Genomic DNA, 25,764 nt, shown 5'->3' with positions numbered 1-25,764 from the left:
GGGGGGGGACACAACATGATACAGCCTTTAGGGCTCACAGTGAGAGTCACGTTGGCTTTAGTTTTTGGCCATCTGGCCTCCTGAGTCCCATAGGTAATACAGAATGACCCAGGTAGATTTCATGCACCCAGAGTCTCCATGCCCACAGAGGAATTCAGAGTTCAGGGAACTTGATTATTACTGTGGGCTGAAGCAAATAAGCTTGGGCAACTATTGTACTGGAAAGAGTCCTCATCATCATTACATTAGACAGTAAATAAAGCCTCCTTGGTCCTCTGGGAAACTCTCTTAAGTGTCGTCCAAGACTCTGCTGAACAGCATTTTTAGAAGGCAGCTAAAGAAGTAAGGGTGCCAGTGCCTTTACTCATAAAATATGCAGGATGAGAGTGTTCTGTGGAGAACCATATAACAGGAACAGCGCCTTCTCCATTGCCCATAGCCTCACAATGTAAATGAGATTATAAACATCTTCTCCTTTTCACAGCACAGATTTGTTTGGAGAATCCACAGGGATACTGTATCATGAAAATTTGCTTTAACACAAACCTTTCTCATACAATAGAGCAGTGGTTCTCAATCTTCTTTAAGGCTGTGATCCTTTAATATAGTTCCTTGTGCTGTGGTCACCCTTAACCATTAAATTATTTTCATTGCTACTTCAAACTGTAAATTTGCTACTATTATGAATCATAATGCAAATTTCTGTGGTTTTGGATGGTCTTAGATAACCAGTGTCAAGGGTTGTTTGACACTCAAAGGTGGTCACAGCCCACAGGTTGGGAACTACTGAAATAGAGGCACAAAGGAGTGACCTGTCTGAGCTATCTCAGTGTCAACTGCAAGCCATGGAATTACAAATTTAAGAGGTCCTGTACAATTGCTTAACTGTCCTTTCCAATTCAGATGCTTTTAGTCTTCTTAGAGCGTCTTCACGTGGGTTCCTCCATAAGCACCACACAAAGCTTAGAGTGTAAGTCCATTTGAGAAAGGGATCCCAGGAAGCATGGGCAGTGGGCGAGAGGAGAGAAAGGAAGAACATGGGTGGCAATCAAAGGTATGTTATCAAGCAGGTTACTGCAGGCAACACCTGGACTGTAACACACTGGAGAAATCTGGAGTGCCTGGAAGGTGCATGGAGCTGGACTATTCATCAAACATTGAGCCTCATCGTCCCTAGCTTAAGGCAATTCTGAGAACCGCTTGAGTCCTACCCTTGTGCCTGGGGGGTCACAGGGAGGTAAACATGTGGGGAATTCTGCTATGTGAAGGGTTGAGTAGCAGCTGCATTTGCCCACGCACTGGACCCTATGTCAAGGATCAGCACTCCTTTGAATTTGTAGACTCTTAGACACCTTTGCATCAAGGGGAGTCCTGCAAGGCTGCGGGGGATGCACACAATGTATTTAGTTTATATACAATGTATATAATGTCGTTTAAATGGTTTTGTTTTTGTTTATTTTGGTATAGTTTAGTTGGGTTTCTTTTGTGTGAGTGTGGTGTATGTATACAGGTATTTTCACATATTCAGAGGCCAGAGGAGGACTGCAGACACTCTGCTCTCTAACCCTCAGCTTTCTTCCCTTGAGTTTCTGACTGAACCTACACCAAGGCTAGTAGCCAGCAAGCTCCAGAGATCCTCATGTATCCTATCCCCCAACACACACACACACATCACAGTTCTCTGATTATAGGTTACAGGCATGCATATGACCACATCCAGAATTTTATATGCTGCTAGTATCTGAACCCAAGTTCTTATGTTTATACACAAGGGCTTTTCCCAACTAAGACATTTCTCCAGCTCCTCAGATTTTTTTAAAAAATGAAGCAACATTACAAAAACAGGGTAAAGAATCCAGCAAGAGGTAATGAAGAAGCTGAGTCAGAGAAAACCTTCCTGAATAGAATAAAAAAACACTGGCTGAAGAAAAGAGCAGAACAGAAAAAAGACAGCAGGGAGACAGCTGGACTAAAGGAGCCGTGGGCAGCGGGGTTCACCAAAGGAAGTCATCAGGCCTCACAGGAGAGAGATTGCAGATTCTGTGAGGAGGTCAAAGGAGCCTAAACTAAGGTAGATGTGGCTCTTGGCTAAAGCATAGAACAGTGACTTCAAAGCCTTCGCATAAACAATGGGTTTTGTAGCTCCTGTTAGTGGCTGTAGTTCAAATGTCTTCTGATTTAAAACAAATGGCTACAATGCATTCAGCCCAGCAAGATGATATTTTTTGTTTTAGTCACCACTATGACATTGCACACATGTCTCCTAATTTTCAACAACAGAACTTTAGGCACATAAAAAAATGTTGATTTGCTCCAGTTTGGGAGTTGGGAAGTGCACTGGTGTGGGGCCAGCATGAGGGCAGAGATGCTCACATGGAAGGGACCTGAGAGCATTCCTGTGAACTGCTTTAAACACAGTCCACGAAAACACGAAAGGAGGCTTCTCAGAGGCCCTTGGGTGATCTGATCGTCTCTTGAATTTCCCCCTACCATTCAAGGAGTCTCACACCCAGCTAGCTGCTTTTGAGTAGAGCAGAGGTATTAGAGAGGCAGAAAAAAGGGGACATAGAGAAAGTGAGGTGCTGCCTCCCTTCCTTTCTTTAAGGAGAAAGCGCTATCTCTTTCACAGCTATATTCTTACATGGTGTTATTTGAGACTGCCCAGACTGTGACTTGGCAGGTGCAGCAGTGCTTTGGGGTGTGCAAAATCCCTGCTCTGCAAAACCAGGTGAGTGTGAATGTGTATGTGTGAATGTTATCTCTGTATTAACTTTGGATTTTGGTGTAGCTGTCTTCATTTGAGTTCTAATGCTGAGGAAGGCGTGACAGGGGTGGGGGTGGTCCATCCAGGACTGTGAGCAAGGCTGGATCCTGTAGCCTGGGTTGTTCACATTTTGGCAAGTGAGGAAGCAGCTCTGGCAGGAAAAGGTATCACCCTCAAGGTCCAAGCCATCACTCTAGTTCATAGTTCTTGACGTCCTGTAACTTCCCAAACTAGCTCTGCTGGCCAAAGATTAAAGCTCACACATGTGGTTCTCTGGGAAGTACTTTATATTCAGTCGCACACCTGATCAGATAGATGAGCTTCTTGGAGCGCTAACCTCTGGTGTGACCGCGGTTGGAGACAGAGCACTTTAAAGAGGTGACAAGCCTGCAATGATGGCCTTGAACACAGAACTCTACTCCAATGGGACTGATGTACAAAGACAAAGAGATTCCGGGAGTGTGTGTTTGGAGGAAGAGCCGTATTAGGGCACAGTGGGAAGGACAGAGGCCTTGAATAGAGCAAGCCTAAGGATACCTTGACCTTGGACTTGTAGCCACCAGAATGACACAGCAATATGTTGCCAATCTCTCTGACCTGTTCTATATTGACTATCAAGTACATAAGGGAAGAGTAATAGTAAAGAAAGAAAGGCAAACAACCAAAAGGGCCCAGCAAGGGGCAACCGAGACTCAGTCCTGCTGGAGAACCTTGAGAGATAAAGAACATCCTATAGAATGTTCTATACACAGAGCATGAAAAGGCTGAGGCAGCTGTCTATAGGTATGCTTTTAGGTTCATGGGGACTTAACTCCCTAGTGCCACTGTCCTGCTTTCTGGGGGTCAGATACCTTCTTTGTTTTGTTTTGTTTTGTTTTTAACATTAAAGCATGGGTTTTTAATCTATTTGAAACTGAAATGAGAAACTTATAAAGCAGTAACATCCAAAGCCTTTGAATAAAATTTGAGATTAAAGTAACTAAATTCAAAACAAAAAGACACTATGCATCATATAATTAAAAGGGAAGATGCAAATATGTATAATACATCCATTATACACATATATACTAAATTAATACTATAACAAGGTTCTTAGGACACATAACATTAACGACATAATTCATATTTAGAGTAGAAAAAGCACCTAAGAATGAGGCTGGAGAGATGACTCTGCAATTAAGGGCACTGGCTGTTCTTCTAGAAGACTCCAGTTTTATTCCAATTATGTAAATGGTGTTTTACAACTATCTAAAATGCCAATCCCAGGGGATTCGATGCTGTCTTCCAGCTCCTGTGGGTACCAGACACTTGAGTGGTGCTCAGACATATATGCAGGCACAGTGCTCATGTATATAAAATAATTTTTAAAATAGATGATAACAGCATAAAATAGCTTTTAGATGGTATTTCAGTTTACTTTTTTATTGGATTTTTTTATTTACATTTCAAATGTTTTCCCCCTTTCCGGGTTTCCCCTCTGAAAACACCCTATCCCATCCCCTTCTCCCCCTGCTCACTAACCCACCCAGTTCCCCTTCCGTGTCCTGGTATTCCCCTATACTGGGGCATGAAGCCTTCTCAGGACCAAGGGCTTCTCCTCCCTTTGATGTCCTTCTTATAGAGAAGAGAAGCCACAAGAGTGGCAAGCAAGGCTTGGGAAGCAGGACTATTGCATATAAGGAAATGAGCAGCCTAGCTAATGTCACTGGCTGAGAACCCATAGGGAGAGCCTGAGAGCTGCTCACAGATCCCACAAGAATCTGAATTAAAGAGCAACACTGTCTTCTTTGAAGCTACTCTGATGTTTATAAATTAGCACAGGTTTTAGACCAGAAATTCATCAACAGCATCACATTTGTGCCCTCTGCTCATATTGACTGGATGAGAACTGGTATGTTCCCTGCTAGTTTGTGTTATTTTGGGAATCCCTCTATAATAACATAGGCATCTGGAAGTTTCAGGGTCTAAGTCATATCACAGCCTGTATGTGTGTGAAGCAGGTTTTTATGAAGCCAAGGGTTGCTTTGAAGAGAAATTGTACAGGGCTATGCATAGAGACATCATGGCAGGCCTGATGAAGGTCACACAATGACCTTCATCACAGTAAAGGGCCTGAGGGCCCTGGCCTCAAGGTGCCTCAGCAGCACCCTAAGCTTTGATATTAGTCTCCAGTAACTTCTGGTTTTCAGTGTCTCTCTGTTGAGTGTTGGCAGCTGAGGTCACTCAGACATGGTGTGAGTACCCAGGTGGTTCCAGGGCAGCAGCTTCAGATGTCCCCTACACGCCACCTTTCCCAAGATCACTATATCTCTTGTCAATAATTCTTACTACTCATATGTTTGTCTCCAGATTTGACGGTTGACATTGTGCTGTTTCCCTGAGTGGAAGAGGAATTGATTTTTTTTTTCTCTTCTGACTCAAACATAGGGTGTTTCTAGACATATGTATAGCCCAATGAGAACAATGGGGGAAATACAAGAAAGAAAGCAACAAACAAACACAAAAAACAACCCCACCAGAACTTCTGTCTGCAGGATAAGCACCCTGATGTGGCTCATCTGTGGTCTAAGTTTGTCTTCTCAGGTTCCTGTATTTAAATTAAATCTCCAGTTTTAGGATTGGAGAACTAATCTGATCATGGTATTCAGAGGCAAGGCTATTGGACATTAATTAACTTTGGTTAATCAGAGTAGAGCCATCAGTGAAAGCTATATGGCTTTATTATAATCGGCAGAGACCAGAAGACACAGCATATCCTCTATCTTTTTTGCCATGTAATATTTTATGACACCTTAAGATTCTGCCAGCAAGAATGTTAATGTCACCATGGCCCCTCAACAGTGAACCAAAGCTACAAGCCAAAATAAACCTCATTACTCAGCCTTCTTTAGAAATAGCAATAAAAATAGACTACTATACATCTTTATAGCCAAAGCCATTGTCTGGAGTCTCAAAAGTCTTTAAAACTACATCATCTTCCTGTACCCCTTTGGAGAGAGCACTTTGGAAAGAGTTCTTTGTTTTGGTTATGATGGATACTTTACTGTCGTCTGTATTTCCTATAATTTTGTGGTTATGGCCCAAATATCTTTTTAATTGTGTCACTTCTTTTGTTAGAAATCCATGGGCATACTTGACCTCCTCCAAGAGGTTCTGGGATTGAAGGTTTAATCCATGGATGGAAATGGGCTTCTTCTAAATTATGAAGGAAAGTGTCCTCTCTTGCCCTAGCTCATGATGCGATGGGGGACGGCGCTGCAGCAAGTACCCCACTAAGGCATCTTGTTTCCCTTCATATTCCTAAGCCAGCACACCTCACCTTCTTCCTCTCACCATGCCACGGGGCATCCTCGTTCTACCTCAGCCCCTCTCAGAAGTTTCTGCAACGTTAGCCTGCCCCATGAGGAATGTTCTAATCATAACCCCTCAAAGAGTACCCCTCCCTTAATTTCAGGAACTTGTGACTGTGTTACACTTTGCAAAAGGACTTTACAGGGGTGAGTTAGAAACAAGCCTTGAGAAGGAAAATGATGATGAATTCTCCAGAGGCCCCCGCTATAATTATATGAGTCCTGAGGGAGGATGACTGTCCAATTTATTATTCTATTGCTGTGAAGGGATCCCATGACCAAGGCAGCTTATAAAAGAAAACATTTAATTGGGGGCTTGCTTAAAGTTTCAGAGGGTTAGTCCATAATCATCATGCCAAGACAGGAAGCATGGAAGTAGGCAAGTAGGTATGGTACTGGATTTAATAGTGGAGAGTTCCAATCTAATCCCCAAATTGCAGATGTTTATCAGGGAACTGGCCTGATCGTGGGTATTTGAATCCTCAAAGCCTCCTTCCTACCTGGGAACCAAGCCTTCAAGAATAGGAGCTTATGGGGCTATTCTCATTCAAAGGATTGAAGTCACCTTTCCTGGCTGGAGGAAGGGAAACTATCAGAAACAACAACCTTTTGCTGACTTTGAAGAAGGTGGAGTCACTTTGCCAAGGAATGTTCCTCAACTTTGGGCTTCCAGATCAGTGATGATCTAATTAGTTCATATGTAAACATGTGGGTGCTTAAATTTAACATTTTTATTGAGTGTATGGTACATGCCCATAACCCAGACACTCAGGCAGCTGAGGAAGAGGATAAGTTTGAGGTCAATCTAGGCTACATAGCAATGTCTTTTGTTTTTCATTTGTTGTTAATTTTTAAAGGGCAACAACAGTAAACAGGGAAGAAAAAACTATTTCTAGTTGTCCTTTGTTCCTGTCAATGAGACACTTCAGTGATCCAAGGATATCATCTTTACCTCTTTAATCAGTTCATGGTGTTAGAATATCATACAGAGCATGTATAGCCTAGACAGCAAGGCAATATTAGCTACATGACCACATGTAGGTTCATAGAGTAAGGGAAACCCCAAAGAAAGATAGCTCTTTGCATCTTGGACAGTGCTATCTAGTCAGAGGGCCCAGACCATCAGTTATTAAATTACACAGGCTTGTTCTTCAAACACGACTCATCTGTAGTGTGAAGACTTTCAACAGACTTGACATTGTTACTCTGAGCAGTGTCCTGGAAACAGCAAAGTCTAGGCTGGTACTCTTAAAGCAAACTTCCCAAGGACTTACTTGCTTTTTAATGAAGAGTGGGATTAAAAAGGCACAGGGTGGCCAGTGCTTTGACTGAAATCTTATATTTTAAAAATCTTTCTTGTTAAAATATATATACAAGTGAGGGCTAAACAGACTTTGGTTAATTAGAACTCTCATTCAATGGAAATCTCTCTCAACACGTTTGGGTAAAATGCAGAAAAATGTGACTACTGTTAATTTGTTTTTTTGATTTTGTAGAAAGGGTTTTACTATGTGACCTAGGATGGCCTTGTAGTCTAGTCTGACCTGGAGATCACAATGCTCCTGCCTCAGCCTTCCAAATGCTGAGGTCACAGACGTGAGCCACCATTCCTGGATAGTTTCATTATTCCTTTTAAAAAGCATTTTTAGCAGATAGCTTTGATTTCACAAACATCCCGCTTACTCTGCTACCCACTCAGCATTGCAGAATGTGGGTGCATGTTGGAATGGTGACTCTGAGGGGCAGAGGACCCCAGTATCAGGGAAGGACCTGTCTCCTTACTATACTGTGCTTTCTAAGGTGATTTATCAGCTTGCAGTGTATCCATTTTATAGATTTCAACTTACATTCCTTACATTCCTACTTAATCTTCAACTAACATGGAAATACAATTTTGCAGAATAGCCCTTTCTAGGATGTTCTGATTAATTGAGGACTGATTGTAGCTAACAGAAATGTCACACATGTGATGATCACTTGAAGGTGGAATTCTAAGTGGAGATCTTAGCTTTCCCTCTTCAAATTGCTCTTATCCAAAATGAATTCTGCCCTGCTGCTAACGATTCCAAACAATGTGAAGTCTAAGCATTTTTATGTTTTGGAGCAAGCTAGCCTTCGAGGTTTAAATTTTCTTTGTAGTATTACCACTATTCTGAATGGCTTTTTTTTTTTTTTTTCAAAATGCACACTAGTGTGCTGAGCTCACTTAGTCTTAAGTTATATTCAACTCTGCATGGCTGCCTTGTCTCCACCTGTAATTTAAACTGTTAGATGTTTCCAGAAGCCCAGATCACATTTCATTTAGAAGTAGGAGAGCCATATTGCTCCTGTATAGGTGAGGTCTCATATGAGCATGACCTTGTTTGAATTTAATGTTTTATAGCAGTGTTATTTGTTTTTAGTGTTATGGGTAAAACCTGGACCTCATGCATGCTAGACAAAAGCTCTCCCACTGAAACGAAGTTCTACACTCCATCCAAGAGATTGACTTTCACAATGTTCATTCTGCCAGTCACTGAGAACGTGTCAGGCCTTTAACATTGTTTGTTCCATTTTGAGTCTGAAGAGGAAATGAGACAGAGCATGTTGGGTAAGAAATCAGCACATAATCTTAAGAGCCATCAACTGTCCTTTTATACATGCCCAGAAAATCTTTTGGCCCATTATACTGCTCCTTGCCAATAGTTGCAACCTTTGCTCTCTTTGACAATCTCTTAGTAATGTGGGACTTCCATCTGTCAGGACAAACAAACTGTCTGGTCTGGGGTTGTGCAGGAAAACCAGTCTCCATCATTGCCCTCGGGGTGTTTGGATTCATCCAAGATGGATGGCACAATTAAAGAGGAACAAGGCTCATTACTTTAGATGACTATTTAAGGCAGCAAGAGATAATTTTCTAGCTAAAAAGTCACTTGAGGGCAGGAACAGTCACTTGATCACTTGTAAGCCTCCTGGAGAGTCCTTGCTTTCAGTAAGTTGGCCGTAAATTAAATTCATTAAATTTAACAGGATATATAGATAGATATAGACAAACATGAACATAGACAGACATAACCATAGCTGTAGCCATAGCCATAGCCAAAGACACAGACACAGTCAGAGACACAGACACAGACACAGTCACAGTCAGAGACACAGACACAGATGCAGACACAGACACAGACACAGTCAGAGACACAGACACAGACAGAGACACAGACACAGTCAGAGACACAGACACAGTCACAGTCAGAGACACAGATGCAGACACAGACACAGACACAGTCAGAGACACAGACACAGACACAGACACAGACACAGACATACATAGACAGACACAGACACAGACGCAGACACAGACACAGACATACATAGACACAGACACAGACACAGACACAGTCATGCATAGACAAACACAGATAGTTATAGACATAATGTGAGATAATACAAAGCACAGTTTTTTCTTTCCACACTCTGATGTTCATAATGTCCTCAAAGTCTCCAGACAACACCCCTTTCTTACCTCTTCTGGCTGCTCATGGCTCTAACATTCTTTTACATGCCTCACAATGCCAACTCTCTACTTTGAATACCGGTATCATCAGCCATAGAGTGAGCTACCTCTGGCTACTCAGGTGAGGTTTGATGCCTATTCATGTTTTCTTTGAGCACTCACATCCAAATAGCTGCCGGAATCTCTAGAGCCCTTCCTCTCAATTCTCTTAAATAATTTCCCCATTAATGTCCTATACTCTATTGGAGCTGTTACCTCTCTGAGTGATGGTAATTTATGCCCATTCTAACAAGTCACTCTTGGGTATATATGCCAAAGAAGTTTGCTGATATTCGCTTTTGACTGCATCATCTCCTGACCTCACCTTGGGGTCCTCATCCAGTATTCTTTACTTCCCTGGGGCAAGAAGACCATTCATACTCCTCCCACTACCCTACATCCTTACATAAAATCCTCCTCTCAGTTGAGTCCTAAAGTCCTCCCATGAGTCCTCCCTGTGTTCACCCTTCAAAATCCTACAGTTAATGCTACTCAGGGATGTCAGTTGTAAGAGGAGAAAGTGGCTCTAACCACCATGAGCAGGATAAGCAAATTTTTTAGAAGGATCCCAAGTAGTATTAAGTAAGACAAGACTCAGAACCAAGCAGGTTAGCAGCTGCTGGAGGGAACTTTCCACCTTGCCTTTCCCTTTCCTAAGGGCACTGTTTACCACAGCAACTATTTACACAACATGTATATGGTATCAGGAAGTGCACCTCATTTACTGATTATTCAAAGGCAGTAAAAGACTGTGTGGAGGCTACATGAGAACTCCATGCCATTTGGTATAGGATACATGAGAATCTGTGGGTTTTGGTACCCCAGTGTGTGAAGAGGTCATGGAAGTAATGATCCATAAATATGTGGGGCAATTATGCTGTGTCCCACAGAATGTCAGTGACCTCAAGTTACAGGCCTGTCAGCAGACCCTGAGGCTCTGAAATCTGACTGGAGGGACATCTACAACATTACCTTACCAAGGTGGAGGTTGGAGCTAGGGTAGAATCTCATTAACATAAATGTGAGTTGCCGGACCTGAAAAGTGAATTCATTTGAATATCAGGGCTTCCTTTGGGGAAAAATGAGTGAAGGACCTTGGAGAAGAAACATCTGGATTCCGGACTTCCCATCGATCTAGAGTTCTAGCTTTCTAAGTTTGCTTACAGATTGGCTGCTACTCAAAAGCTGGGAGAGCAAGGTTTCCTTTTAAAGCTTTCTCAGCCTCTGTACTAAAGAATTCCTGGGCTCTAATAAGCTGCCCGGGGCGAGGAGGAGGCACGGCGGAGGTCGGGTTTCCTCTCCTCCCCCACTAGGAAGTGGTCCCGGCTGGGGGTGGGGGGTGGAGTAAAAAAGTGTCTGGATGGGAAAGTAAATAAATGCTAGGCAAATAAATAAAGAAAATGCCCACAAGCAATTACTGGGAGGAAGTGACATTTTCATGTAAGTCACTTTTCTGACAGAAACCAGGCCTGTTTGGCTGAGAGTGCTGTGGGAAAGCTTGGGGGCGGGGTAGGGAGGTCGCTGTAAGAATCCAACGCACAGCGGGGTGCGGAGACTGCCCGGTCGGTCTCGAGGGCTGGAAGTGGCACCTCATTCTCCCTCGCAGCCCCTCCCGTATGCCCCCAACTCTAATTTAGAGCGGATTCTGGCTTGAAGCCCACGGGCGGGGCTTTCCCTAGGCCTGGCCGGGACTCCCAGGTGGGTCCCCGGCCCCGCCTGCGCCGGGCTGGGCCAGCCCCTGGGCGGCGCCAGGGCAGTCGGGGAGGAGCGCGGGCGGGGAGCGCGCGGAGGCGGGCGCTGCGCTGGAGGGTCGCTGCCGCGGAACGCAGGCCGGTGCGCGCGGCCGAGCGGGCGGCGGCTGCGGCCACGGTGGTGGTGGGGAGGGCTCGGCTGCAGGCAGGCTCGGGGCTCCCGGGCCGGCGGGGTCCGCCGGCTCCAATTGCGTCCGCTTGGTGGCGGGAGGAGGGAGCAGTGCAGACAAAGAGCGGCATCTGGCGGGCGCAGCGCGGCCGCAGCCCCGGGACTTGCGCTGCTGCCCTCCGGCCTCGGCGTGCACTGTGCAGCGAGGTAAGGCGATGGCGGGGGCTGCAAACTTGGGCTGGTCCGTAGAGTTGGAAGAGAGGGGCGGGCGGGTCGCGGCTGCCCGGGGAGGGCCAGGGAGCGCGTACCCCTGCGCACCCGACTGGTGCCCTCGGCCCCGCCGCGGCCTGGCGTCCCCGGGCACCAGCACCTCGGATACACACCTTCCTGTGAGCCGTCGCCAGGTTCAGCCTCCGGCTGGCGTGGGGGGTGGGGCGCCCTCCGCGGGCGGACACCGGGGACCAAGGACCGACAGCCCTCGAGAACGCTAGCAGCCCTGGCTTGCGAGCGGGCGTGGGACCGAACCGCGGCCAGGTCGCCGGGCCGGCGTGCCTAGGAAGAATAGCTTGGGATCTGAAGGCCACAGCGCTAGGAAGCGGGAAGCTGCGATGGCCGGGAAGAACTTCCAGTATTTAGAACTATTCGTGATCCGGCACAAAGCTGCTGTCACGTTCCATAAAGGAGGTCCTTGCCTCGGCGGCGCCGGGCGCTTTTGTGCCTCGTTCTAGTTGCTGCACCTGGTCTCGCATTTCCAGGACTTAAGCCTCCTCAGCCAAAGTTTTCCCCAGTTGCTCTGCCCCCTCAGTTTATTCAGGGTGATTTAAGCATGTGGTTCTGCAAGAATTTGCTGTGTGACTTTTAATGCCCCGATGGCACCTCCCTTTTGAGCACTGTTAGCTTGGCATTGTGTGGAGAGGTTTGGTTTGCAAAACGCTGATATTTATACACAACAACGACTTTCCCAGAAGGTGTGCGCGGGTGGTGGTTAATGGATTGCAGACGTGACGAACAGTAGTATTGCGAACAGCTTGGGGACACAGCTGGGCGCCAAGTGGAGTGGGCCCTGATACCCTAGCACATTCAGGCCGGCAGTTTCCTCCTTAGTTGGCTTTTCTTATTTTGCTAACAGGTTTAAGGCCAACCAGGCCAAGTTTGCGTCTGTGTGTGGGATGAACCTGTCCGAGTTTGGGCTGGAGGTGCACAGGCCTGATCCTTGGTTGACCCAAAAATAAACAGCTCATTGGTCAGTGGTCATTTATTTAGTTCACCTTCTGTCTTTTATATGGTGTTATTTTAACTAAGCATATTTTATATGTGTTAGAAACGAAAGCATACTTTAAGTTTCTGGTTGCAAGATAAATATAGAAGAGTAATTATTATAGACTGTTTGAATAACCTTTAAAGTGAAAATTTCAATATTAAGGTCTTTGCTTTTTAGATACTACATTTACTTGGGTCCTAAGAGTTATAAATATTCAGATTTTCTCATATGCCCGTTTCCTCATAACTTTTGTACATGGAAACCTTCATAATGGAACCAAATGAAATACACCTTCCCTTTTCTTTCAATTAGTACGTATTAACTATTCAGAATGGTGGGTTTTTGCTTTTTGTTTTGTTTTGTTTTGTTTTGTTTTGTTTTTTAAGACAGGGTTTCTCTGTGTAGCCCTGGCTATCCTGGAACTTGCTCTGTAGACCAGGCTGGCCTTGAACTCTGAGATCTATCTGCTTCTGCCTCCCCAGTACTGGGATTAACATCTTGTGTCCTGTGCCTGTCTTAGAATGGTAGGTTTTATTGTGACAGTTTCAAAAATGCTGTTTTACTTTGGAGTTTGGATTTAAGTTTTGATGTTTATCCTCATTCTTCATGGCCTCTGTCATGTTGAAATGGATGTTGAATAATATGAATTCCATAGTTTCTGTGCCTGAAAGCCATTGACTATGGAGAAAAACTGTTGCCAGGTAGTGTGATCACTGTGTGGCTGAGAGTTTGTCTCTGCAGTCCAGATGTTGGGAGTCTAGTTGCAGGGTGATGGTGTTAGAGGAGAACCTTTAGGAGTTGTTTAGAGTTTGAGTGTGGAGTCCCAGCAAATGGATTTATTCTCTCACGCCTTTGTCCGTTGTGTTATATAATACAGAGAGAGGATGCTGGTTTGTGAACTAGGATGTGGCCACCAGACATGGACTTGTCTTGTGCTTTCAGCCTCTGAACTGAGAAACAACCCAGTCTGCCAGATGGACAGAAAAGGCAGTGGTGAACCTCTGATCATCAGTGGCTCTGGTGCTGATGGTGGTGGCAGGGTTGTAGTTTTGGAAATGATGCCTTGTGGAGACTTGCAAGCAACTTAGAGACTTACAGAAAATGACAGCTCTGCAGTATGGTTACCACAGCCTCCTGAGGTCCCCTTGCTCTCTGTCTCTCTGCCTAAACTGCTGGCTAAGCAAACAGGTTCATGTCCTGGGTGTGCTTAGAACCAGCTCCTCCACGATGGGGGGCAGGGTGTCTTTAGTGTAATAAGTAATGGTTTGTGGCAATGGAAGGAAATGGTAATAAAGTCACTGTGACTGTTGTGGTCTGCCTTCCAGGCACACCCAGAGCAGTTAAGTGAGGATCATTTCTCTTGGCTTTCTTTCTCTCTTATGTTTGAAAGTTAAAGTTGTGCTAATCTAGGAAACTGGATGACATCTCCCACAGACCTGAGTTAGCAGTTGAGTTGACGCCTGTTCCTCATAATGTCTTTAGAAATGTTGATGTCAACCTTAGCGATTATTACCTGGTGGGACTGTCTTAGTCTGATTTCCATTATAACAATGGGATATCCAAGGCTAGATGCTTTATTAAGAATTAAAGGTCTTTCTTACCTTAAGTCAGGAGGCTGAAAGTCCGAAGTTGGTTGGCTAGCCATTGTAACTAAACACCATGCTAGTGATAGCATGTCAGGTGCTGCCATGTGACTGGGAAGTTACAACGAAAGCCAGGATTGGGAGGAGCCAGGCTTATTGAAAACAACTCAGTGTTGCAGAGCTGATCTCAGACTTCATGAGAATAGTGTGATTCCTTCTGAGGAAAGCACCTCCAATCTCTTTGACCTTTCACTAAAACTACCTTCTAGGCATCCCACTGTCTCCCAACATCTGTTTGAGGACTAGGCTTTTCACATACCAAACCTTTCAATTTATTCAGGCATACTGAATCCAGATGATAGTAAAGACTCTTAGCTGCTTTGAAACCAGAATCCCAGCACTTGGGAGGCAGAGGCAGGTGGATTTCTGAGTTCGAGTCCAGCCTAGTCTACAAAGTGAGTTCCAGGACAGCCCGAACTACACAGAGAAACCCTGTCTTGAAAAACCAAAACCAACCAACCAAACAAACAAAAAACCAGAATCAAATGGTGATTTAATGTAGCAGCCATGTGCTCGATGCTTGTCTGCTGACTGAAGAAGAGGGTGAGCGTTGATGATAAGATATAGTATGGATTATTCTTGCCAGAGCATGGAGTAGCATGTGGTGGTGTATGCAGGGCTGTCATTGCCAGTTAAGGCTGTTAGTGATTCCTGACAGTTAGCTTGTGATGAGTGTGCCTACCCCTAGCCAATTTTGAATAGTGCTTGTAACTTCTCAGCTGCTCTGCATGTTATATATTCCTGTGTGTCTGTTGTATATATAAAATAATATATATTAGTAATTTTTACTGGTGCTGATGTTATTCTGACACCATCAGTATTGATACCTATATTTTGATTTTATATGTTTATATATTATGCATGCATATGTATATGTGTGCAGAGGCCAGAAGAGGGCACAAAGATCCCTCTTCTTTTGTTCTTCATCTTATTCCCTTGAGACAGAATATCTCCCTGAACCTTGAATTTACATTTTCAGCTAGACTGATAGCCAGCAGGTCTTAGTTATTTTCCTGTCAATGCCCCCCACAGCACTGGAGTTACAGGTGTATTGGTTCTTACACAGGTGCTGAGATCCTAACTTGCGTCCTCACAGTTGTGCAGAAAGTACTAATTTTACTGAAAAGCTGCTGTCTTAGGGTTCTCTATTGCTGGGTAAAAACACCATGACAAAAAAAAAAAAAAAAAAAAAAGGCAGTTTGGGAAGAAAGGGTTTATTTGTCATTGAGGGAAGTCAAGATAGGAACTCAAGGCAGAAACCTGGAAGCAGGAACTGAAGCAGAGGCTGTGGAGGAACATTTTCAGCCTGCTTTCCTATACAACACAAGGCCATCTGCCCAGGGGTGGTATTTACTTTAGCAGCAGCTTTAATTCTAAAACCCCATGGAAATGAGAGTGGGTGATTGAATCTTAGAGGCTAGTCCCTTTTGTAATAAAATTCAAGGAGATCAGGGGACCTTCAGGGTTTTTGCCCCTCTGCGTCCTGTAGACACTCTTTGTTTCACTTTCCCTGTGTTTTTCTGGTCGTCTCTGGCCTTTGGCTTGTATGGAACATTTCATGTCTGTGCTAAACATAACCATCCTTTGACGGACACATCATACTGGACTATGGCCCGACCAGTGTGCTTTGGCTGTGACGGAATGCCATTTCTCAAGTCTGTCAGTGATGATGGTTTTCCTGCTGGTTGCTGGTCTGTCTGCGTCTGCTCTGTGGCAGGTAAACATGAAGGAGATCCTCACTGTGCCGATCGACTTTCAGGTTGAATGTGGGGTCATTGTGAAGAAGGTCAGTCTATCTGCTAGAAGAAAAACATTAGACACCTTTATGAATCTGTTGCTGTACCAGTATAGATGAATTCTTTTACTGGAAATAAAAATACCTCAGCTAAACGGCTTGTCTTGTTTTGCTGATGTGGAATGGGAGTTGGCCGAGTCTCCTTCACTCACAGCCTTGGCCATGGCACCCCGAGACCCGTGGGCTCTAGACACTTCTGCCAACCTGTTACTTAAATGCCCAACATTATAAGCTGTGTTTGGTCTTTAACAAGCAACAGGAGTACACGTTCTTGCCCATGCCTGAACTCCTTACTTAGAGTTTTTGAGAAGAGCAATTATGAACCTGGTACTTTGGGAATCGATGGGTTGAAACGGGCCGTGGTTCTTAGGGAAAACACACCTTTCTCAGACATCTTGGGTGATGTCAGAACTGAATGCCAAGGGCCTGGATCAGGAATGCTTAAGGCCTATTTAGTAGCTAAAGGATACCTTGGGGCTCACTTAGGGCTTGTTTGTTTTTCCATTTTCTGTCAGTGAGGCTTATGTTTTAATTATAAAAGTCACCTAGGTCCAGACCATTAGACAGATCATCTTGTGGTAGACTGAATGATTGCTGGCCAGGCTGTTTTCATGCTAGTCCCAGCTTCTTTTGCTTGTGTCGCCTGCTTACTACCTACCTTCTTTCTCCCGGCCTGGCTTGGCCGAGCTTGTGCTCTCTCTGAAGGCATTCCCTGGTCTTTAGCTGACCTGTATATAGCATTGGGTGTGCCATGCACCCTCCACTTCTCCATCTGCTCTGCCTGGGCATGAAAAGGAGGTACACTTGCATATTTATCCTCACAGGGTCTCCTTAAGGAATATTAGCTTCTCCATGCATTGCTTTCCTCTCTTTCTCGGCCTTCAGTGTTCTTTGGTGGCCTGAGGCACATGCAGCTTGTCTGGGATTGTTCATAGCTTAACTTCAACTCTTATTTATTTATTTATTATTCATTCATTCATTCATTCATTTTTGGGGGGAGGGTTGTTTTTTTGGATTTGGTTTTTCGAGACAGGGTTTCTCTGTGTAGCCCTGGCTGTCCTGGAACTCACTCTGTAGACCAGGCTGGCCTCTAACTCAGAAATCTGCCTGCCTCTGCCTCCCAGAGTGCTGGGATTACAGGTGTGTGCCACCACCGCCCTGCTCCATTCGCTTTTTTATCTGAGGGGCGTCAGTATGTCTGTTCTTAATCCCTTGGCCACCACCTGTTTCCTCCTCATCTTACTGTTTTCCTCCCATACTGGGGATTGAACCTCAGTCTTTACATAAGCCAGGCAAGCACTCTAACACTGAGCTATCCCTGAGCTTCTCTTCACTTTTTATGTTGAAACAGTGCCTCACTTTGACTGGGATACCCTTGGATCTAGGTGCTTGTCCCTGAGATCTTGAGTAGCTGTCTTACAGGTGTATTCCACCAGCCTTGTCTCTCAACCCTTCACTTTCTTGAGACTGAGCAGGCACGAACGCTGGGGTCAATCTGCTTCTCTCCAGGGGCTCTAAGGTCACAGTGTTAGTAATAAAGGCCTCAGTGGGATGGTCGCCTCACTGCTTAGTGCCTGATTCCATGAAGCAGTGACACACTGTGACCCTCAATGCTACCCTCTTTTCACAGGCAAGACATGAAGTTTTGGGGATTCTTATTAACAGTTGAATAGGGAACTTGGTATCTCTTAGGGCTAGTTACAGGACAACCTGTCTCACCTTTGACTGTGGCTTGCCTTCTTGGTCCTGCTGGGCTTGAGACTTTTAGGATGGGTGGAGTCACAGAGGTGGGAGCCACTGGGGGTCATAGTGATAAGTGCTCTGAGGGCCTGTGTGTGGCTCTCAGGGAGGGAGGGAACAGGTCTGGCAGCCCCTTGCTACGGGCAGGGAAACCTTGAGCTATATAGTCTATAGATACAAGATCTTTGCACATTATAGCCATGATAAACTTGAACAGGTAGTTTATTTTTGTCATCTTCTAAACTATAGTAAAATAACTGTTGCATTTACATTGTGTTAGGTTTAAGTCTCTTAGAGCTCATTAAATGTTTTTGTGAGAGGACATGGGTGAGTTTTAAATAAGGGACTGGAGTGTGTGGGTTTTGGAACCTTTGGGGAAGAAATTAATTCCTTAAGTCAGTTGCTCATGGATGAAGGGTGAAAGAATTTGCCTTTTATGGACCGTAGAGACTTGCTGTTCACATTATGTAGACACTGCCCCTCTCATGGTGTGTTTAGCTTCGGACACTGGCTGAGCTGGGCAATACTTGATGTGGGATCTGTGATAGTAGAAGTTCTCAGGAGAGCAGATTTGTGTCCAGCCAGGAGTTGGGTACGGTCTGAGAATGTCATTTAGAGTTTTGAGGAACTAGATGGATGCTTATCTTTCTGGGGACTGAACTCATGGCCCAGATTGCCCCCCTGGGCAGTTCTCACACTTTGAGAAATCCTCACACTATGCCAAACCCAGTTTTCTCATTAAGAAAATGGATGAGCATCTCTGAGGAGGAACAAGTTAAGGGCCATGCTGTGCAGGCCCAGGGCAGCGGCGCCTGCTCTCATTCTTGGGGGCATGGGCTTTAGTGTCTTCACCTTGTTCCTAAATTGACATCTGAAACTGGGAACAAGGTGAAGACACTAAAGCTATTTTAACAGTAGAGCAAGATGCTATTGCCATGTGTTGGACTAGAAGGGAGGCCCAAATCTTCAGGCTAGGAAGCAGAGCTGGCAGGCCGAGCCTCTGTGCCACTGTGTCCCTGTGAGATGTCACAGCTGCTATACTGGAGGGAGATGTGCTTGACTGCAGTTTGTGTGAAAGGAGAAAGCAGAGCTAGGCCTGAGTGACACCCTTGAGTTCACACAGAGCGTGCTTGGTGTGCAGCGTGAAGAGGGCACAGGGCAGCCGTTTCCATCCTGGGATTGAATTCAAGTCTTTAAAACTTTTGCAGCAGTTGCTTTTACCCACTGGATCATCTTTTCAATTCCTAATGCATATTTACTTAGAGCAAGAGTAGCTGGTACTGCCCTTGGCTAAGTAACCCTTCTGCCACCCGCATCCCCTGTGGGGCAGACTGTCCACTGTAGTCTGTACTGATGTGTAGTAGTTCCCTCAGTGGGCGCAGCACTGGCGGGGCAGCCTTTACGGGTAAACAATGGCGACTTTTATTCAGCTTGTTCCTCTGAGGATTATGAAATATGCAGGCAGGAGGAAACCCAGCTAATGCACTGTGTAATAGCCCTGCATGCATGTGCTCAGATTTTCTCATGTGCCCTCCATCCCTAGGAAAAGGCTATAAATTAAATCCTCATGTTTGATTTTTTTTTTTTTAAAGGGAAACAGCAGGGTAGCCTGTTCCAGCTTATCCATCATGTCCTGTGACTCAAAGGGAATTCACCAGTGGAATTTTCCAGAAAGTCAAGTCTTTTTTCCCCTGCCTGAATATTGCTGCCTTGTAACAGAAATGTAGACAGATTGGGGGTTTGCAGGATAACACAAAACTCCTTTTCCTGCTACACTCAGAGAACAGTAGTTTGGGTCTGAATTAGTCAGCATTCTCTCGAGTCACTTATGGAATGTCTCTCTATATTGAGGGAATTTATTGTGATGACTTACAGTATGTAGTCCAACTAACCCAACAATGGTTAGCTGTTAATGGGAACTCCAAGGATCAAGTAGTTGCTCAGTCCCACGAGGCTAGTTGATTCAGCTGCTCTTCTGTAGAAGGAGGTTCCTACAGATGTGCTGGCAAGTAAATGCAAGCAGGTGAAGAGTGAGTCTTCCTTCTTCTTATGTCCAATGTAGGTCTTCAGCAGAAGGTGTGGCCAAGATTAAAGGTGTGCAGCATACACCTTGACCTGGGCCTTGCTTTGTCCCAGGTTGACCTTGAACTCAGGGCGCAGTCTTCTGGGATTAAAGGCGTGTACTACCTTTCCTGGGGCTAAGCTTTTAATGACCACTATGCCTCAAGATCTCCATGCCAAGATCCAGGTCAGAAATTTGTGTCTTCCAACCTCAAGATCTGGATTACAGCTGAGCCTTCCAATTCTGGATTGTAGTTCATTCCAGATATAGTCAGGTTGACAACCAGGAATAGCCATTACAGGGCCATTTTGTTACTGTCATCTGAGCCTTATGTTAGCTTGGGGGCTGTTTTCTTCTGTGACCTGTGCAATGCTACTGATGCTCTAAAACTCAGTGATGTAAGTCATGTTGAGTAAGGAAAACCTTGACTTCATTAGTTCTAATAGAAGTTTGCCATCCTGTGTCCCGTGACAGCAGTATTCCTGAGAGTAGAGTTTCAACCTGTCCAGTGGCTATGTCTGGGTTAACCAGGGAGGAGAAGCTACTTGTGTATCTCTCACAGTTTGAAGCAGCCTCTCTAGGCTAATTCTGTTAGTGCTGGCTTTGTGTAAGGAAAGGGGCATGCATGTTCAATTCCAATGTATGTGTTTCTACTGGGTACTCAAAGCAACGAGAAAAGTGCCAGACATTCCTGCTTGCCTTTTCTTGTACTAAGGTGTAGGGTTAAGGAGTATGCTGATGAACTGGTTTTCAGGTCTTTAGAATGTAGATGAGTGTCTTTCTCTTGTACCATTATATACTCTGATAATCACTATCATTTAAGTCAAATATGTTTATAGATCCCACAGTTCTGATTGCTTCCCACAACAGAGTCTGGCATTTCAAAAGAATGGAAAAAAAGTTTGTTCTTTTGGAGGAACTGTGTGTCTGCTTGCTCAGACCTGCTGTTCAGCTGCTATCTCAGGTCCTGAGTGTTTGCAAGTCACTGGTGATTTTGGTGTTTGCCATTTTAACATTTTTACAATGTGCAGAAATCATGCAATCTAAATTTCAGCCCCAGGACACATGGGTGAGGCTAGGAGCTTGTGGATGCCACCAGTGCCTCAGGATGTCTTTTGAAGCAGGCAGTAATTGTATGTAGTGCTACTTGGCTCCTGGAGTGGCGGTAGTCTTTGAATCCATTTGGAAAAAGGCGGAGTTGGATAATGAACCTCAGTGGGAGATATTATTTCTTGAGATTTCTGTGGACACAAGAGAAAGTAATCCTGGTGTTTGTCATGTAGGTAAGCATGAAAGAAATCACTGCCATTCAAAAGGATAGAGTTGAAACTGTCTCATCCAGAAGACAGCCAAGAAAAAAAGTCATAGTTACGTGTTTCCTTGTGAGTTCTCAGAACCCAGATGTGCCCACATGCTGGCTTAGACTCCAGATGAGCCCACAGGCTGATTTAGAACCCAGATGTGCTCACAGGCTAGGTTAGAATCCAGATGTGCCCAGAGGCTAGGTTAGAACCCAGATGTGCCCACATGCTGGCTTAGACTCCAGATGAGCCCACAGGCTGATTTAGAACCCAGATGTGCTCACAGGCTAGGTTAGAATCCAGATGTGCCCAGAGGCTGGAGTTCCTCATACACACAGGAGAGCAGCTACTTCTTCTGGTGAGTGGAAACCGTGTTACTTGTGTCTACGCAGGTGCCTGTGAGTCCTGTGCTACTCTCCATGTGGGCATGTTTGCTTTTGTCCTTTGTAAGGCTAGTCTAGGAGAGCTCTACTGCACACAAATGTCACTCTCCATCTTAGCTGGAGGCTGGATGCCAGATCCATAATTCTTAGTAAGTGCTATGTCTGTTTTTGGTTCAGATGAATTCTTAAACTGGGCTATCCTTATCCTTCCTACATTTGTCTATAGGCATAAATATATACACTTGAGACCTGCAAATGTGTGTCCACTCATGCCTGTTTTCCTATTCTTCCTCATTTGTCTTCTGCCTTGCTTTCCTCTTCGAATGTCCCCTCTAGTGCATTTCTCTCTGTTGTTAGTTAATCCATTCACCCAGCCAGCCCTTTATTGATTTCTTCTTGTTTGGGGCACTGTGATTGGTGTTGTAGACAGAACAGTCCATTATTAGCACCCAGCGCAGAAATAATGACAAATGTAAGACAGGTGCCACTTGTTGGAGTCTGCAGGACCTGAGCACTAGTGTGAATGGTTTTCTAAATACAGGCCCCTTTGTTTGGGCACAGTCAGTGCCAAAACAGGATAGGTCTCTGTTGGAGCCTTTGCCTCAGCCTTAGACTTGGCCCTGGTCTTCTCTTGGGTCCTTGTCTGTTCCTCCCTGTGTGTGATCTATCAAGCCAGCCCCCAGCTTAGCCTTGCCCATATATTCATGAACAAGAATGAAGACAAACCACAGGCCATGGGAATTTGACCTAAAATCTTTTGGTAAAATGTTGAGAGGTGTCAGTTCATGGAGACTTGGCAATGCTCCATGTCTGCCTGTGGTGGCTGTGGCCTGATTTCCCTCCTGTTTGGTTTGGAGTTCTGGTTCCTATCTATCATTGCTATGTTCATGGCTCTTTCTTTTGTGGACTTGGCCTCCCTCACACCATGCTCCTGGATTCCTTCCTTTCTTCCTGCTGCGGCCCAGATGCCTCTGACCATTTTCACCTCCATCCTCGAGGTATTGCCTGGCCTTGAGCATATCTTACATCTCTGCCATCTGTGGTTCAGTCCCTTGTTTCTATTATTGGGAATGCCAATACCATCCTTTAAAATTGTGAAGTGTTGATGCATGACCAGCCTCAGCAGCTCAGAGACTCGTGGTAGGAAGGTGTTTTATCTGAACTCCTCCGTGGTCCTGCTCTGGGCTGATGCAGCAGGGACACAAGGCAGCTGTTCTCTGCCCTTATGCTCAGCCCCGAGTTACTTGATTCTCTCTCATCTTGGATGATTTTTTTCCTTGTCAAACTGAACAAAACTAGCTTACCAGAGCGTAAAGCACAGACCCAGTTCTATTGAGCTTGCATTTAGAGCCTCTGCAGAATCCTTTACCAGTGAATGCAGTGGACCAAAATGTTAGAGTCCTCACAGCTCACCACATGGAGGAGGTGAGTGGCTATATATGTAGATGGGGCCTTTTTGGCAAAAGTTAAATAGTGAAGCTCAGATATTGAGATTAGAGCCTTTCAGAAGTCATACTAACTAGGCATGGTGGTGCAAGCCTGTAATCCTGGCACTTTTGGAACTAAGACTGGTAGATTTTTGAGTTCTAGGCTAGTTAGAGCTATATAGTGAGAGCCTGCCTTAAATAAAACATTGTGGAGTAGAGTGTTGATCTTTGCTGCTGTACCATGTAAGGATACTGGAAAAGGCCACCATGAACCAGGATGAGAAAACAAAACAAAACAAAACAAAACCACCAGGAGCTGCCTGCAGCCTGACCCTGGACTTGCAGATTCTATACAAACCTGAGCTAGGAATGCCTTTTGTTTAAGGTCTGTCACTTTTTATAGAGCCTTAGATGTGTAAAGCATTGAGCCCTGCTTGAGTTTTGCTGTGGTGAAGATGCCATTTTAGGAGTTGCTGGGGTACTAGTAAGTTTACCCACAAAGGTGTCCCGATGGGCTAGACTTCTTCATGCCAGGGAGCAAATCTCTGCTCCCTTTCCCTGATGTTATCGAGGAGGTTGGATTGGAAGACTAATAAGGCCATCGGTTTTGTTTTAATTTTGATCTGCGTTGATGTTGTAAGCTGAACTCATTCTAATCAAATCATACATACATGCAGACCCCTGATATACACCATTCCAGGGTCTGTTGGAACAAATGTACCTGGGTTTTTCTGCTGGTTCTTTATTCTCCCACTTTTCCTGTCCTCCATCTGCCACTAGGCCTGACACAGCTGGGACGCACTCTTTTCTGAGGCTCTTCTTGCTTCTAGGATGAAGAAGTGATGACTGGAGCTTTGGAAGTTTCTAAAGTTATCTGAATTACTGGAAAGGGCGGGGCGGGCGGAAGAGTGAGGCAGTTCTTCATAATGTGTGTCTTTTAATTGGTTATGCAAATTGGAAACAAAAGCTAGAAAATGTAGACACTGTAGCTGTCATTGGTTGATTTAAAGGACACCCACCACCCCAAAACTCACCCATAAAACATTCTTTGGTGGGACAAAGCCCACTGTGAAAAGTAAGGCCAAAGGTCATGGAAGGGAGTGTATCAGTCACAGTTGAAACTCCTCTGGGTTGATTACAGATGCTTTTCGATTTATGGTGTTGCTTCTCAGTCAGCCCATCCTAAGTTGAAGTTGAGAGACTATGTAAGTTAAAATTTACTTAACACATCTGCCATACTGAATATCTTAGCGTACATTTTCTTAAATGAGCTAATAACTCTTGCACTATTGGACCGACCTGTCTAACAGAAAGCTAGTTTTATTGTGTTATACATCTCATGGAATTTATTAAATTTATATTTTAAATTATAATTTAACTGCCATGTCTGAAATAATTCTGGCAATAGTGTCCTAGTTTGGGGGTTTCCCTAGGTGATGACCATTGTCCATCCTCCCCAGGGTCCTATTGCATATTGCTAGTTTAGGGAAAGCTCTATATCTGAAGTTTGGTTTCTATTCAGTGCATATTGCTTTTCTTACAGGAGTTGTTAGATCGCAGAGGAACCCTGGTAACCCTAAGTGGCTGGGGTCAGACACCATCCTTAGTAGGCCAATTGGACACATTAGAAGTAGTAAAAAAAGCAGAGAAAGAGTTATTCAGTGGCCACATTGGTAAAAGGAACACATAAAGAGAGATGGAAATCCCCGAGTCTATCTTGAGGGCCTGATACAAGAAGGTTTAGATAGGAATACACTTCAAGAGGTATGTGTAGTTAAGCAGTCTTCACCAAGGCACAGTTTTGCTCACCATTGCCAGGGCTCCTGGTTTGTCTTATAAAGTTGTCAGAACAATGAAACCTCCTGGGACAGGAGTTCTCTCCTGGATGGTTGGCAGGAAGCTTCACTGCCCACTTCCTGGAGAAATTCCAGTTTCTTGGAATCTGTGGTGTCAATAGTTGATAGCTAAAAGACTAACTTTAATTTCTCTCTTTAATGTATCATACCTCCTGTCAGTACTGTCACTGTTACCACATCCAAAGGTCAAAGTCATTATGCTGAGCTGGAATTGTTGGTGCTTGTAATTATTACAGGGACAGATTTTGCTGGGTTTACTGTTATCTTCAATCCCGTTTGACAAGTTGTGTAAGCACTAGAGATCTTGAAGAATGTCCTACATGTCTGCATCTGGGTGCCGTGCCAACATGGCACCATGCCTTACAGCTACTGGATGCTGCAGTTGGCCTGTAGAGCTTACTGGTCTCCCTCAAGTGCTTCCTCCTGGGGTTTTCTGTTTCATTGTTTGTTTTCTTTCAATGCTATTTATCCACTTCTAGTTTCACTCCCTGTCTTTATTCTTAAATTAACTTGGCCACCAGCCACTGTATTTGAGTGCTCTGGGCTTTAAATTGAAAGCCATCTGTACTAATTCTGTTGTTTATGACGAGATTATCATGGGCAGGAAAGGAAATCTTTGATTTTCTCGTTCATGCCAGTGAGTGTTTGTTTATTCCAGTTACACTCATTGTTTTAGAATTCTAAATGGATACAGACCCTTTGTTATTAGAATATGTTATGAATTATTATTACAATAATATCTCAGGTGACTAAGAAGGACTTTAGCTCTGGCTTCTTCTACCTCTGGACA

General features: G+C 44.6%; 1 protein-coding gene across 6 annotated transcripts in view; it reads left to right on the top strand.

The window, feature by feature from the left end:
• The window catches only part of LOC127687712 (myoferlin-like), a 315,382-nt gene that overhangs the window by 201,974 nt on the left and 87,644 nt on the right, over window positions 1–25,764 (top strand). For 2 of the 6 annotated variants that reach the window (XM_052186636.1, XM_052186635.1), the window contains exon 1: window positions 11,615–11,713. The exons of 2 other annotated variants lie outside the window; for them this stretch is intronic. The gene's annotated coding sequence lies outside the window, so the exon portion shown is untranslated. Of the gene's footprint in view, window positions 1–11,614; window positions 11,714–25,764 lie in introns of those variants that run through there. 2 more of the 6 variants (XM_052186638.1, XM_052186637.1) reach the window with 2 other exon arrangements.

The sequence above is a fragment of the Apodemus sylvaticus genome, chromosome 6 (genome assembly GCF_947179515.1).
Source record: "Apodemus sylvaticus chromosome 6, mApoSyl1.1, whole genome shotgun sequence".
NCBI lineage: Eukaryota > Metazoa > Chordata > Mammalia > Rodentia > Muridae > Apodemus > Apodemus sylvaticus.
The sequence above is the reverse complement of the archived record's forward strand: the minus strand, read 5'-3'. Positions and strand labels throughout refer to the sequence as shown.